We start from the raw sequence: 13,077 nt of genomic DNA, 5'->3' as shown, positions 1-13,077 counted from the left end.
TGAAAATTTTTTTTAAAATTCAAATTTGTTCAAAACAAAACAGAATAAAATGAAAAATAATTGAGAAAGACTAGCAAGTTCTGATATTTCACAATTTCTGATTGCAAACTATATACAAAGCTACAATAATTATAAAATATGGTATTGTCGGGCCCGGAGAGATAGCATAGCAGTGTTTGCCTTGCAAGCAGCCAATCCAGGACCAAAGGTGGTTGGTTCGAATCCCGGTGTCCCATATGGTCCCCCGTGCCTGCCAGGAGCTATTTCTGAGCAGACAGCCAGGAGTAACCCCTGAGCACCGCCGGGTGTGATCCAAAAACCAAAAAAAAAAAAAAAAAAAAAGTATGGTATTGTCATGAAACAAACCATTAGTTCAAAAAAGAAGAGAGCCCATAAACAGACATTCACACAAAATCAAAGTCAGTGGAGTTGAAGCCAGTCAGAGTCAAATATTTTGGCCACATATTCATTTATGTTTCCAGCTTTATCTCTAATATTTCACATTAAAGTGACAGCAATGAGTAAAATCATGATTTCTTACAGCAATTTCTCCAAAATAAAGTCTATTAAATATTACTAATTTTCAGTCTTGTTTTTCAGCACAGAAGATCTCGCCACTTAAGTTTTGCTTAAAAGTCACAACTATAAAATTCAAAAAATATATATAAATTAACTGGATACAGACCAAAAAGTTATCTCATTGCATGCAGGAAAGTTGGGGTACATATCTAGGACCATATGCTCCAGGAGTGACTCTCAAGTACAGATGTAAGAATAACTCCTGATCACCTCCTGGTATGTTCAAAAGTAAACAAAAAATATGGATACAAAATAAAACCAGTATAGCAGATAGCTGCTAATACCATTTACAGAATCTTCATTGTAAAAAGTGGTGGGTATATATGTACTGAGCAGTGAAAGTGACTGTACGATAAAAAGAAGAAAGCCAGGGGCCCGGAGAGATAACACAGCGGTGTTTGCCTTGCAAGCAGCCGATCCAGGACCAAAAGTGGTTGGTTCGAATCCCGGTGTCCCATATGGTCCCCCGTGCCTACCAGGAGCTATTTCTGAGCAGCAGACTGCCAGGAGTAACCCCTGAGCACTGCCGGGTGTGGCCCAAAAACAAAAACAAAAAAAAACAAAAACAAAAAAAAGAAGAAAGTCAGTTTATCATTCATGCCAGTTTTGAAATTCAAATAATAAACATTTATATTTAACAAGGAATTTTTATTTTGGGTGCCACACCTAATTGTGCTCAGGATTTGTCCGTAGCTCTGTGCTCAGGGATCACTACTTGTAGTACTCAATGAACAAAATGGGATGCTGGAGATCAAATCCAAGTCAGCCTTATTGAAGTCAAGTGCCTGTTGAACTATCTCCTAACCATAACAGCAAGTTATTTAAAAGCATGAATGATGCTAAATGATATAAGCCAAAACATGAGTTTTATTTAGCAATAAAATTAATTTTATAAATCTTATGACAGGAGCTGAAAGATTTCACAGATTCAGACTTTTTTTTTTTTTTTTTGCTTTTTGAGCCACACCTGGTGACACTCAGGTGTTCCTGGCTATGTGCTGAGAAATCGCTCCTGGCTTGGGGGATCATATGGGATGCTGGGAGATTGAACCATGGTCCGTCCTAGGTTAGCTGCATGCAAGGCAAATGTCCTACCACTTGCACTACTGCTCTGGTCCCAGACTCAGACATTTATCTTTCATACAATTAACACTTATTTAAAATTCTGAAATTTTGCTTATCCTGAAATTCATTTGTAATAATAAAGACCCACGAGTAGCTAGAGCAACCCTTAGGAAAAAGAAGGTGAGAGGCATCCCTTTCCCCAACTTTAAATTACAATATTCATCAAAACAGCATGATACTAGAAGAAAAACCATCAGATTCATGCAATAGAATTGACTAGAGACTGTTTCCCAGAAATACAATCAATTAATTTTTGATAAAGAGGTAAGAAACACAAATTGGAGCAAGAAAAGTCTATTCAACAAGTGGTGTGGGACAACTGGTTAGCCACATGCAAAAAAGAGAAATGAGATCTCTATCTAACACCTTGCAAAAAGGTCAAAACCAAATGGATTAAAGAGCTTGATATTAGACCTGAATCCATAAGGTATATAGAACAACACGTAGGTATAACAAGACTCCATGACATTGAGACTAAAGGCATTTTCTAGGAGGAAACGTCACTCTCCAAACAAGTGGAAGTGGGGATAAACCAATGGAACTCTATTAAGCTTAGAAGCTTCTTCACCTCAATGAAAAGAGTGACTAGGATACAAAGGCCACCCAATACCTATCAGTTAAAGGGTTAATATCTAAGATACATAAGGTACTGACAGAACTTAACAAGAAAAAAATAAAAAAATAAGGAGAAAAAATTGAACAGAAAATTGCTCAAATCAAAACTACAAATGGCCAAAATACATGTAAAAAAGTGCTCCACATCATTTGAATCATCAAGGAGATGCAAATCAAAACAACAATGAGGTATCATCTTATGTCACAGAGCCTGGCACACATCACAAAGAACAAGAACAATCAGTGCTGTGGTGATGTGGAGAGAAAGGAACTATCATTAACTGCTGGTGGGAATATCTTCTAGTCCAGCCTTTATGGAAAACAATATGGAGATTTCTCAAAAAACTGGAAGTTGAACTCCCATATGATCCAGGTACACCAGTCCTAGGAATATACCCTAGGAACATAAAAACACAATACAAAAAAAAAAATGCCTTCTGCACACCTATATTCATTGCAGCACTATTTACAATAGCCAGAATCTGGAAGCAACCCAGATGCCTGATAACAGATAAGTGGCTTAAGAAACTGTAGGACATATGGAATGCTATGCAGCCATCAAAACAGATGAAGTCATGAATTTGTTTTATACATCGATTGACATGGAAACTATTTTGTTGAGTGAAATAAGTCAGAAGGAGATAGACATAAAATAGTCTCACTCTTTCATGAGTTTTAAAAAAATAAACAACATTATTGTAATAATACACAGAAACACTAGAGATGAGACATAAAAGGACTGGTTCATGATATGAAGCTTAGCACAAAGGGTGGTGAGTGCAGTTAGAAAATGTGGCTGGAGAGATAGCATGGAGGTAGGGTGTTTGCCTTGCATGCAGATGGACAGTGGTTCGAATCCCGACATCCCATAACATCCCCTGAGCCTGCCAGGAGCAAATTCTGAGCATAGAGCCAAGAGTAACCCCTGAGCGCTGTTGGGTGTGACCAAAAGAAAAGAAAAAGAAAAAGAACTACACTAAAAACTATCATAACAATGGTAATGAGTGAGAGAAGTACAATACCTGTCTCGAATACAGGCAGGGGGGTGGAAGAGAAGGGAGATGAGGGGCGTTGGTAGTGGGAATATTGCACCGCTGAAGGAGGCTGTTCTTTTTATGACTGAGGCCCAACTGAAAACATGTTTGTGTTTTGATGAATAAAGTTATTTGATAAATACCCACAATTATTTGAATCACTCACATGTAGACTCCTGAGCACTGCCAGGTGTCAACTTAAACACAAAGGCAAATGAGCACTTCAGGATATTAACCAAATGCACACACACACACACACACACACAAACACACACACACAATCAGGGCTATGGTCAGGTTCAAGTAGAAGGGACACATAAGTTATCAGTCACATAGCTTTTTTCCCTAGCATGCTAGATCTTAGAGCACCGGGCTTATGCTGGTGAGATCAACTACATCAAAAAACTAAATGTATCTAGTGAATTAAATTATGACCTCCCAAAAGATATAACTTAATCTCAAGACATATCAGTGAGATCTTATTTGCAGGGGACAAAAAGGGTTTTGCAGATATAATTAAGAATAACCAGGGCTGGAGAGATAGCATAAAGGTAGCGATTTGCCTTACACGGTGATTCAAATGCCAGCATCCCATATGGTCCTCTGAGCCTGCCAGGAGCAATTTCTGAGTAAATAGCCAGGAGTAATCCCTGAGCGCTGCCGTGTGTGACCAAAATTGAAAAAAAAAAGAATTTCCAGTGGAGAAAATTTGAGTTGTCTGGATGGATGCTAATCCAGTGATTAGCATCCTTATAAGAGGAAATACATAGTAGAGCCAGGGAAGGAATCAAAGAGCTGTAGTCCATGAGCTGCTTGCAGGAATATGGGTTAAATCCCCAGCACTAGATGCTCCTCTGAGTACCAACCAGGTGTGGACCCTAAACAAAGTAAGAGACAAATAGATACCAATACAATAGAAGAGAAAAAAAAAATGAGTGGTGTAGGGCAGGTGAGCTGGCAGAACCTGAAAGAAACAAAGAAAGGACAAGTCCTTCGAATTTGGAAGGGAATTGGGACATAAAGTTGCCTGCATTTAGGATATCAAAACTCCATAACTATGAGGGGATAGGTTTTTGTTTGAAGTCACCAAGACTCTCATTTGGTGAGAAAGCAACAGCAAAAACAAACAAGCAAATAGGAATGCACCATTCTTCTGATTTTCATTTTAACTAAAGAATTTTAATTTCTAGTCAACCAAACATCCCTTTACAAAGATCTATTATGTATTTTGAGAATATATACTGAGAATCACATTGTATCAAACACACTCATACACACATTCACACAGATATATATATATATATATATATATATATATATATATATACACACACATATATAGTAGACATTTAACTTATTGTATCAACAGACTATCAAAGCCATACATGCTAATATTTTCATTTATTTTGTCAAGGGTAATATATAATTTATGATAATGCTTTAAAATAAGCTAGTTTTCAAAGGGATTTTGGGTTTAATAGATAGAAAATATGGCTCCAATATTTCATTAAATCGTCCCTAAAATGTGACTTGCATTTAACAAATTTCTATAAAGATTATTATTGAGCTAAGTTATCATTATTCAAAAATCTGATATAAGCCACTTCAAGAAGAGAGATGACAGAATTCTAGATGAAAATTATTTAGTGAATACAATAAATCCTACCTGCTAGCCTTATCCATTTACTGACTAGAAATGAAGAACAACTATGCCTTTGACTGTTTGTGGCAAAAAGAAGTCTGGTGTTCTATTTGCAACACATCACCCAGTCCTCTCTAGATGTCCCTCCACTATCCTTGGCACTTTAAACTTACAGAGAAGATCGTGAAATGTACAATACATAAATATTTTCTGTTATTAACATGCATTGCTTTTCCAGAACAATACAAATCATCAATGAAATACACATAGATTTCTTGGGAAACGTCCAGCGTAAATTGGTATGTATTCCTCCATATGGGGGCAAGTTTTTACTTTTATTTTATTTAATACTGGTGCCCAGAGAACACTTGTAAAACACCAATAAGGCAGGGAACCAAGGAAAGCAAGAAATTAGAATATAAAGGTAAATAAAATATATAAGCAACATGGGATAAAAAAAATCACACCTTTAATTTCTGACTCTATTTCCTTATTAAATCAGGACTGTAGGGTTAAGAGTGTTAGCACAGTGGTAGGGCATTTGCCTTGCACGGGGCCAACCCTGACAGATCCAGGTTTGATATCCGGCATCCCAAATGATCCCTCGAGCTTTCCAGAAGTGATTTCTGAGCACAGAGCCAGGAGTAACCACTGAACCCCACTAGTGTGGCCCCAAAACAAAAATGAAACAAAAAATAAATATAATGAAATCATGACATAGGGGGCCGGAGTGATGCACAAGGGTGTTTACCTTACACATGGGTGGTCCTTCAATCCCTGGAATCCCATATGTTTTCCAAGCCTACCAGAAATGATTTCTGAGCACAGAGCCAGGAGTAAACCCTGCGTGTGGCCAGGTATGGCAAAAAAAAAATAAGCAAACAAACATAAACAATTCATGACTTTCCTTTTTGTAAAGTAACTCCCCCTTTCTCTAACCTACAATAAAAAAAACTTGATGCATGTTTTTTGGGTTTTTTGGGGGGTGTATACCCAGGGGTGCTCAGGGGTTACTCCTGGCTGTCTGCTCAGAAATAGCTCCTGGCAGGCACGGGGGACTATATGGGACACCGGGATTCGAACCAACCACCTTTGGTCCTGGATCGGCTGCTTGCAAGGCAAACGCTGCTATGCTATCTCTCTGGGCCCAACTTGATGCATTTTTATATGGAACAAAGCAAAAAGATGACAGAGAAGAGAGAAAAGAAAATAAGATGAAGAGGAGAGGAAAAAGGGAAGGGAAGGGAAGGGAAGGGAAGGGAAGGGAAGGGAAGGGAAGGGAAGGGAAGGGAAGGGAAGGGAAGGGAAGGGAAGGGAAGGGAAGGGATGGGAAGAGAAGGGAAGGGAAGGGAAGGGAAGGGAAGGGAAGGGATGGGAAGAGAAGGGGAGGGAAGGAAAGGGAAGACCACATGCTGATCAACTCCCCCAAGCTTGGGGCTCAACCTGGAGCCCATCAGGACATTCAGGATATCTGTATTCCTAATCCAGATATTCTTGATTTTTTGGGAAAATGTAAGGCAGATATATTTGCAACCATATTTTGTATAATCAACTCAACAGATTAGTTTCTTAAATATCAGGGAATCTGAAACTCTATCATACCCATTCACAAAATGCAAAAATCAAAGGGGACACTATGGAAAAGAACTACAAGTGGGACATGAAGAAAAATCTAGACAAATCTCAAAGCTCATCAAAACATCTGAGTCTCATAGATGAAGAGGTAAAATGAACTTTACTAATAATGCAAATACAGCCTGTTTCATAAGAAATTATACTGGTACAATATTCCTATAGCTTGCTTTGCATTATTTTGTGTACATACATGGGCTTCCTTGTATGTGCACCTCTGTATTTAATAATAAGAAAATTTTGAGATAGCTATTTATTAATTTTTGACATGCTGAGAAGAGAGGGAAATGGAATAAGCAAAATCTTAGTTCATTGAGCTAAGATAAAATTGAGAACCATTGAATCTGGACAACTTAGACAGAATTCCCAATGCTCAATGAAATGTTTAAGAATGGAATTCTCATTAACCTTAAACTTCCTCCAGATGCTCCTTTGATATTATTAACTACCTTTAAAACCATGTGGTTCCAGCCCACTGACCCATACAGTACACGGTGTGAACACACATGTGAAAGCCGAAATCAAAGTTTGAGAAAGGTGAGTTGTCCTACTTCAGTTGAACCTCTTCAGACTCAATATTTTTGTTAGCCCTTGTTGAGAAAAGTTCACAGCACATTTTTCCTTTAGTGACTTATCCAGATGATGAAATCGTATATTCTATGTTGTCTTTTATTTTAAAGACACTGAAGTGTCTGCAGAGCAAGAATTTAAGGCCCAACATAAAAAGCTTCTGAGGAATTCTGATGGCCAATGATGGTCATAATAAAAGTATTGCTAAGACTGCATTCTAAAGTAATGAAGATAAAAATCTACGCTGAACATTTTGGTTTCAGGAAGCAGACAACTAACAGGACTCTACAAAAACAAGATTTTTATATGCCTTGTCCAATTTTAGATCTTTAGTCACAAGTACATTTCTTGACACATATTAAAACTCATTAACTGTTAAAATCATGAATGAATATTGGCTCCTCACAATCAGAAAAGGGCATTCATTTCATTGCTGAGCCTTGATTTGTCCACCAGATCATTTTAGAAAGCTATGAATATAAAAAAAGAAAGCTATGAATATTTTTAACTTACATTCCTTAGCCTTCTCCTAGTAACTTCTAATATTTATCATTTGAAATAACATTTAGAGTTTTTAAAACCAACTATCTTTTCTATGAAATATGCTCAGAACTAAATTCAGTCTCATGGTTGTGACACTATAAAAGCAGAAATAGCAATGCTGTCTCATTACTTAGTCCAGTCATTATGCTTTTTATTAAAAATAACCTTAACTATCTGAAGTTTTGTTGTTATTGTGAGCAGTTTTATTACTGATTGTGGTATCAGTTAAATTAGAAACTGGAGTCCTTGATCAGATCTCACCAATATAAAAATAAACAGATGATTGTATTCGAATCTGAATGAGAAGCTTTTACTTGGCGCTCAATAATTTTTTTTTTGCACTTTGGTCACATAAAAATTTATTTAAAAAATAGTATATGATTAACTGACGCTGAATGCATCTAGAACAAAGTCTAGAGTTGATCCCATGACAGTATGCTCCAAGGACGGAGAAACCCCATATCACTTAGGCCAAGTGAATTCCTTTTTGAATGACCCCAATATTTACTGTGCCAGGGCAGGAGGGAAAAAAAAAACAACAAATACAAAAAAGCACAAAACCTTGGTTATTTTTTATATAAATATATATATTACCTTTATTTATTATTATTGTTATTATTTTTTATTTACCTATCTATTTTGGTCGATTTCTCTGTTTGGGTGCGATTATTGAAAGTGTTGTCTCCAATTATACTTAATTTTTAAAACTTCAACTTAGGTATCAGAGATAACATCAGACAGTAAGATATTTGCCTTGAAAGCAACCAACTCCCTTTTAATATATAGTCTTCAGTAACTACCAGGAGTTGATCTCTATGCAAGACCTGAAGTAAGCTCTGAGCACTGCAGAATAGGATCCCAAGATACAACAAATAGCCACCAAAATTCAAACTTCCGGCTTATCATACATATTGCCTTTTAAAAATTATCAATGGTGAAAACATGAACTCTCTTTGTGGACTGACTATATCAATACAACTTTCTACCAAGGACACCAATTGCTGAATAGGACTGGTACAAAACAATGTGGTCGGTTTTCAACTATGACATGTTCATGTCACTAGAGTTCTACAAGGATACTTTCCATACCATTTAGCTGATATTTAGGGGAAAGCAGGGTGCTTTTGAAGGAGGCGTTAACTTCAGAAACTATGAGATGACACAGAAGAGCCAAAGAAGGAGTCAGAGCAAAACTTGGTTTTTGGCTTTTCTGTTGCTTGGGGAGGGGGGCAAGAGGGCTGGAGAGGTCTCTGAGGTGATGTTAAGAAAACACTGAATAGGGGCCCGGAGAAATAGCACGGTGGCGTTTGCCTTGCAAGCAGCCGATCCAGGACCAAAGGTGGTTGGTTCAAATCCTGGTGTCCCATATGGTCCCCCGTGCCTGCCAGGAGCTATTTCTGAGCAGACAGCCAGGAGTAACCCCTGAGCACCGCCGGGTGTGGCCCAAAAACAAAAACAAACAAATAAACAAACAAAAGAAAACACTGAATATTCCATATAGATCACTCCAAGTGGTGCTGGTGGACGATATACCATGCCAGGGGATCAAGTAAGCCTCAACTGCATGCAAGACAAGCGCCTTAACCCTGATATTATCTTTCGGGCTCAAAATGGCACCTCTGCATGGGTCCAGTGTGGAAAGGAGAAAGAGAAGTTTTGTAGCTTATTATACTCCTCAGAGTATCTTACATCTGTGACCTCTCTTAATTTCTGTCTTCTAAAATCTCAATTTCTGAGCAGAGATCTACGCTTGTCTCATGGAGTCTCCTCATTCAAAGGACTAGAGAGCACCTAGGTGGGCAATGCTGTCATAGGAACTAGAAGACTCTTCCCATTTCTTTTAGCTCCTTTGTAAGCCTAAAGTTTCAATTCCTCAGCATTTGACACATTCAATTAATCTTTGATTTATACCCTTGCAATATATAGACTGGTTTGTATAAGTGGGGGATTCTGAAAGTCTTTACACTGCTTGTCTTTAAAATAATGAGTATTTTTTTTAAGATCTTCATGTCAGTACAGCCACAGGTAATTATTTAACTATGTGAAGAGGAAGATACTAATGGCAATAAGAAAGTTATGCTATAGTTAACCCCATGACAATATACTCCAAGGGTAGAGAAACCCTGTATCTCTTAGGCCAAGGAAATTCCTTTTCGAATGATCCCAATATTTACTGTGCCTATGCAGGAGGGAAAAGAAAAAATAAAAAAGACAAAAAGCACTAAATAATCTTTTTTAAATTTATTTATCTAGTTTTTGTCAATTTCTTTGTTTTGGGGTGGATATTGAAGTTGCTGTCTCCATTTTTATTTATTTATTTATTTTTCTTTCTTCTTTTCTCTTCTTCCTTTTTGTGCTCTCTCATTTTTTTTTTTATTTCAAAACCATGGCTATTATGTGGTGCTTATTTTTATTGTTGTAGTGCTCACTGAATATTTTATTTGATACTTCCTTTTGTACTATTGGGATGTTTCACCTTCTTTTTCCCCTTTCTCAAACCGAGGATGTGAGCCTCTAGTCTAGAAGTACTCCTCTAGAAGGACTCCATTTTCGGTGTATTTGATTTTTACCCCCATTTTATTACCTTTCTCTTCTTCAAACAAAATCACATAACTTGAACTATCTAGTTGCGCCTCCCAATTAGAGGGAAAACTAATGGAGGTACCAAGACCAAACAGATGTAAGATCACTAAGTAGTAAACTAGGCACAGAAGGGACAACTCATTCTAGCAGACCCAGGGGTGAGGGTAGAGGATATGGGAGGCAGGACGGGAATGGAGGTGGAGGGAGGACAATTCAGTGATGGGAATTCCCCTGATTCAATGTTAATATGTACCTAAAATATTCCTGTGAAAGATATGTAAGCCACTATGATTAAAATAAAAATTATATCATTAAAAAAGAAAAAGAAAAAAGAAAGCTATGCTAATGAGAAATATGCTGCCAAATAATTTCTATGTCATATATATAAACATATATATATATATATATATATATATATATATATATATCTTTTTAGTTTTTCATTCCCTCCTCCAAATTCCTTTTCTTGCAGGGCTTTGCACACTGGCTTGGCTCTGGTACATGTGCATTTCTACCTCTTATGCATGCTGGGAACATCTCACTTGACCACAATACTCACCAACATTTACACTCCTTGAGTTGTGTTGCTTACACACATTCACAATAGAGCAATATTTTAGGAACAAGTATTATATATATATATATATATATGTATATATAAATGCTTGGGGTTCGTATTAAGCTATACATATATATATATATTTGTATTATTGGGAATGTTAATTATCCTTGTCAAAGAATGAAAAATAGTAGGGGTATGGAAAGAGATAGAATAGCAGATAAGGTGCTTGCCTTAACCATGGCAAACCTATGTTTTATCCACCAGTATACTATTTGTTCCCTCAAGCACCAGGAGTGATCACTCAGCACAGAATCAGGAGTAATCCTTGAGGATAGCCAGCGTGATAAAAATAAAAACAGGTAAAATGGAAATGATTGCATCCTTTTTTACATCATTTAACAAATATTTTTAACACTAATCAAGGCACTAAAAAAAGAGAAATAAACATGACTGGTAAACTATCTTGATAGTATTTCTTTTTCTTTCCCTTTTCTCTTTCTCCTCCTCTTTCTCTATCCCTGACTTTCCCCCTTTTATCCTGACATAAATGTTTTCTAATTAAAACAAGACAAATATTTATTATTAATTACCAATTAACTAATACTTGATAATTAGGGAGAAGGCTTCACGAGCTAGAGCAGAGGTTTGTAGACAGGAGGCCCAAGTTTGATACCCCAAAACCACATATCTCTTGAGCACTGCAGCCAGCAGTTTTCTAGGAAAAATACCACAAGATGCAGTCCCAAGCCAAAAATAATTATAACGGGGCCAGCAAGGTGGCACTAGAGGTAAGGTGTCTGCCTTGCAAGCGTTAGCCAAGGAAGGACCGTGGTTCGATCCCCTGGCGTCCCATATGGTCCCCCCAAGCCATGGTCGATTTCTGAGAACTTAGCCAGGACTAACCCCTGAGCATCAAACAGGTGTGGCCCTAAAAACCAAAAAAAAAAAAAAAAAAGAATTATAACTATAGGGCAGGAGTAGAATTCAGTGGTAGATCTGGCACTTTTCAGGTATCAAGCTCTAAGTTCAACTTCTGTGCTCCACCCTGAAAAATAAGTAACTATAGAAAAATATGGGCCGGGAAGGTGGCGCTAGAGGTAAGGTGTCTGCCTTGTAAGCAGACAACCGCGGTTCGATCCCCGGTGTCCCATATGGTCCCCCCAAGCCAGGGGCGATTTCTGAGCTCATAGCCAGAGTAACCCCTGAGCGTCAAACGGGTGTGGCCCAAAAACCAAAAAAAAAAAAAGAAAAATATAATATGTGGCCAGAGAGATATTACAGCAGATAGGACACTGCCTTGCATGTGAATCCCCACATCCTATATGATCCCTGAACCCTACCAGGAGTGCTTCCTGAGCACAGAGCCATGAGTATTCTCTGAGCATGGTTGGATATGCCCAGAATATAAAAAAGAAAAAGAAATAATAGAAACATTTTATGTCTAGCAGTCTGCTCAATGTCTCACTCCAAGTAATTATTTGCTCTTTTCTTAGTTATGACACCTTGCAGGAGTCATTTTGTGTCAGTAAGAAAACTTTTTCTCTTAATTACAGGAAGAAAATAAACAGCTATATTTTATGTAGTTAATTATGGAGATATTATATTGAAATCTCCGAAACCATATTTCAAATAATATGCAATTAATGACAATTGCAATCATTAACTTAAAAAAACAGGCCCTGAATCTGTTGTAAACCCATCAAGTGAAGTTTTTTTTTATTTCTCCTCACTAGGCAGCATCCATGACAATATGAAAATAACACTTTCTATTTACTATCATCTGTAAGTATATTGATAAATTATCTTTCTCCTTGAAGAACCCTGAGTTCATACTTTTTTTTTTTTGGATGAGAGTGGGAGGGTACATCTATCCATTTTCTGGGCTTACTCTTGGCTCTGTGCTCATAGATCACTCCTGGCAATACTGGAGAGACCAATAATATTGGGTATTGAATGAGGGTTAGCCATCTGCAAGGCAAGTGCTATAACCTTGGTATTATCATTCTGGCCCCCTGGGTTATTAGTTCTATCTTTCTTAGAGCCCTGAGATGCCAAGAAGGAATTAGGGAACTTGACTAGACAGATAACTTAAGGAATAGGACTAAGAAATAGCACAGAGAAAATAAGATACTTTCTTGTTCATATGAATCACCTCTTCTACTCTCTGAGAACCTAGCAAATGTAAGCTACCC

The sequence above is a fragment of the Suncus etruscus genome, chromosome 13 (genome assembly GCF_024139225.1).
Source record: "Suncus etruscus isolate mSunEtr1 chromosome 13, mSunEtr1.pri.cur, whole genome shotgun sequence".
Classification (NCBI taxonomy): Eukaryota; Metazoa; Chordata; class Mammalia; order Eulipotyphla; family Soricidae; genus Suncus; species Suncus etruscus.
The sequence above is the reverse complement of the archived record's forward strand: the minus strand, read 5'-3'. Positions refer to the sequence as shown.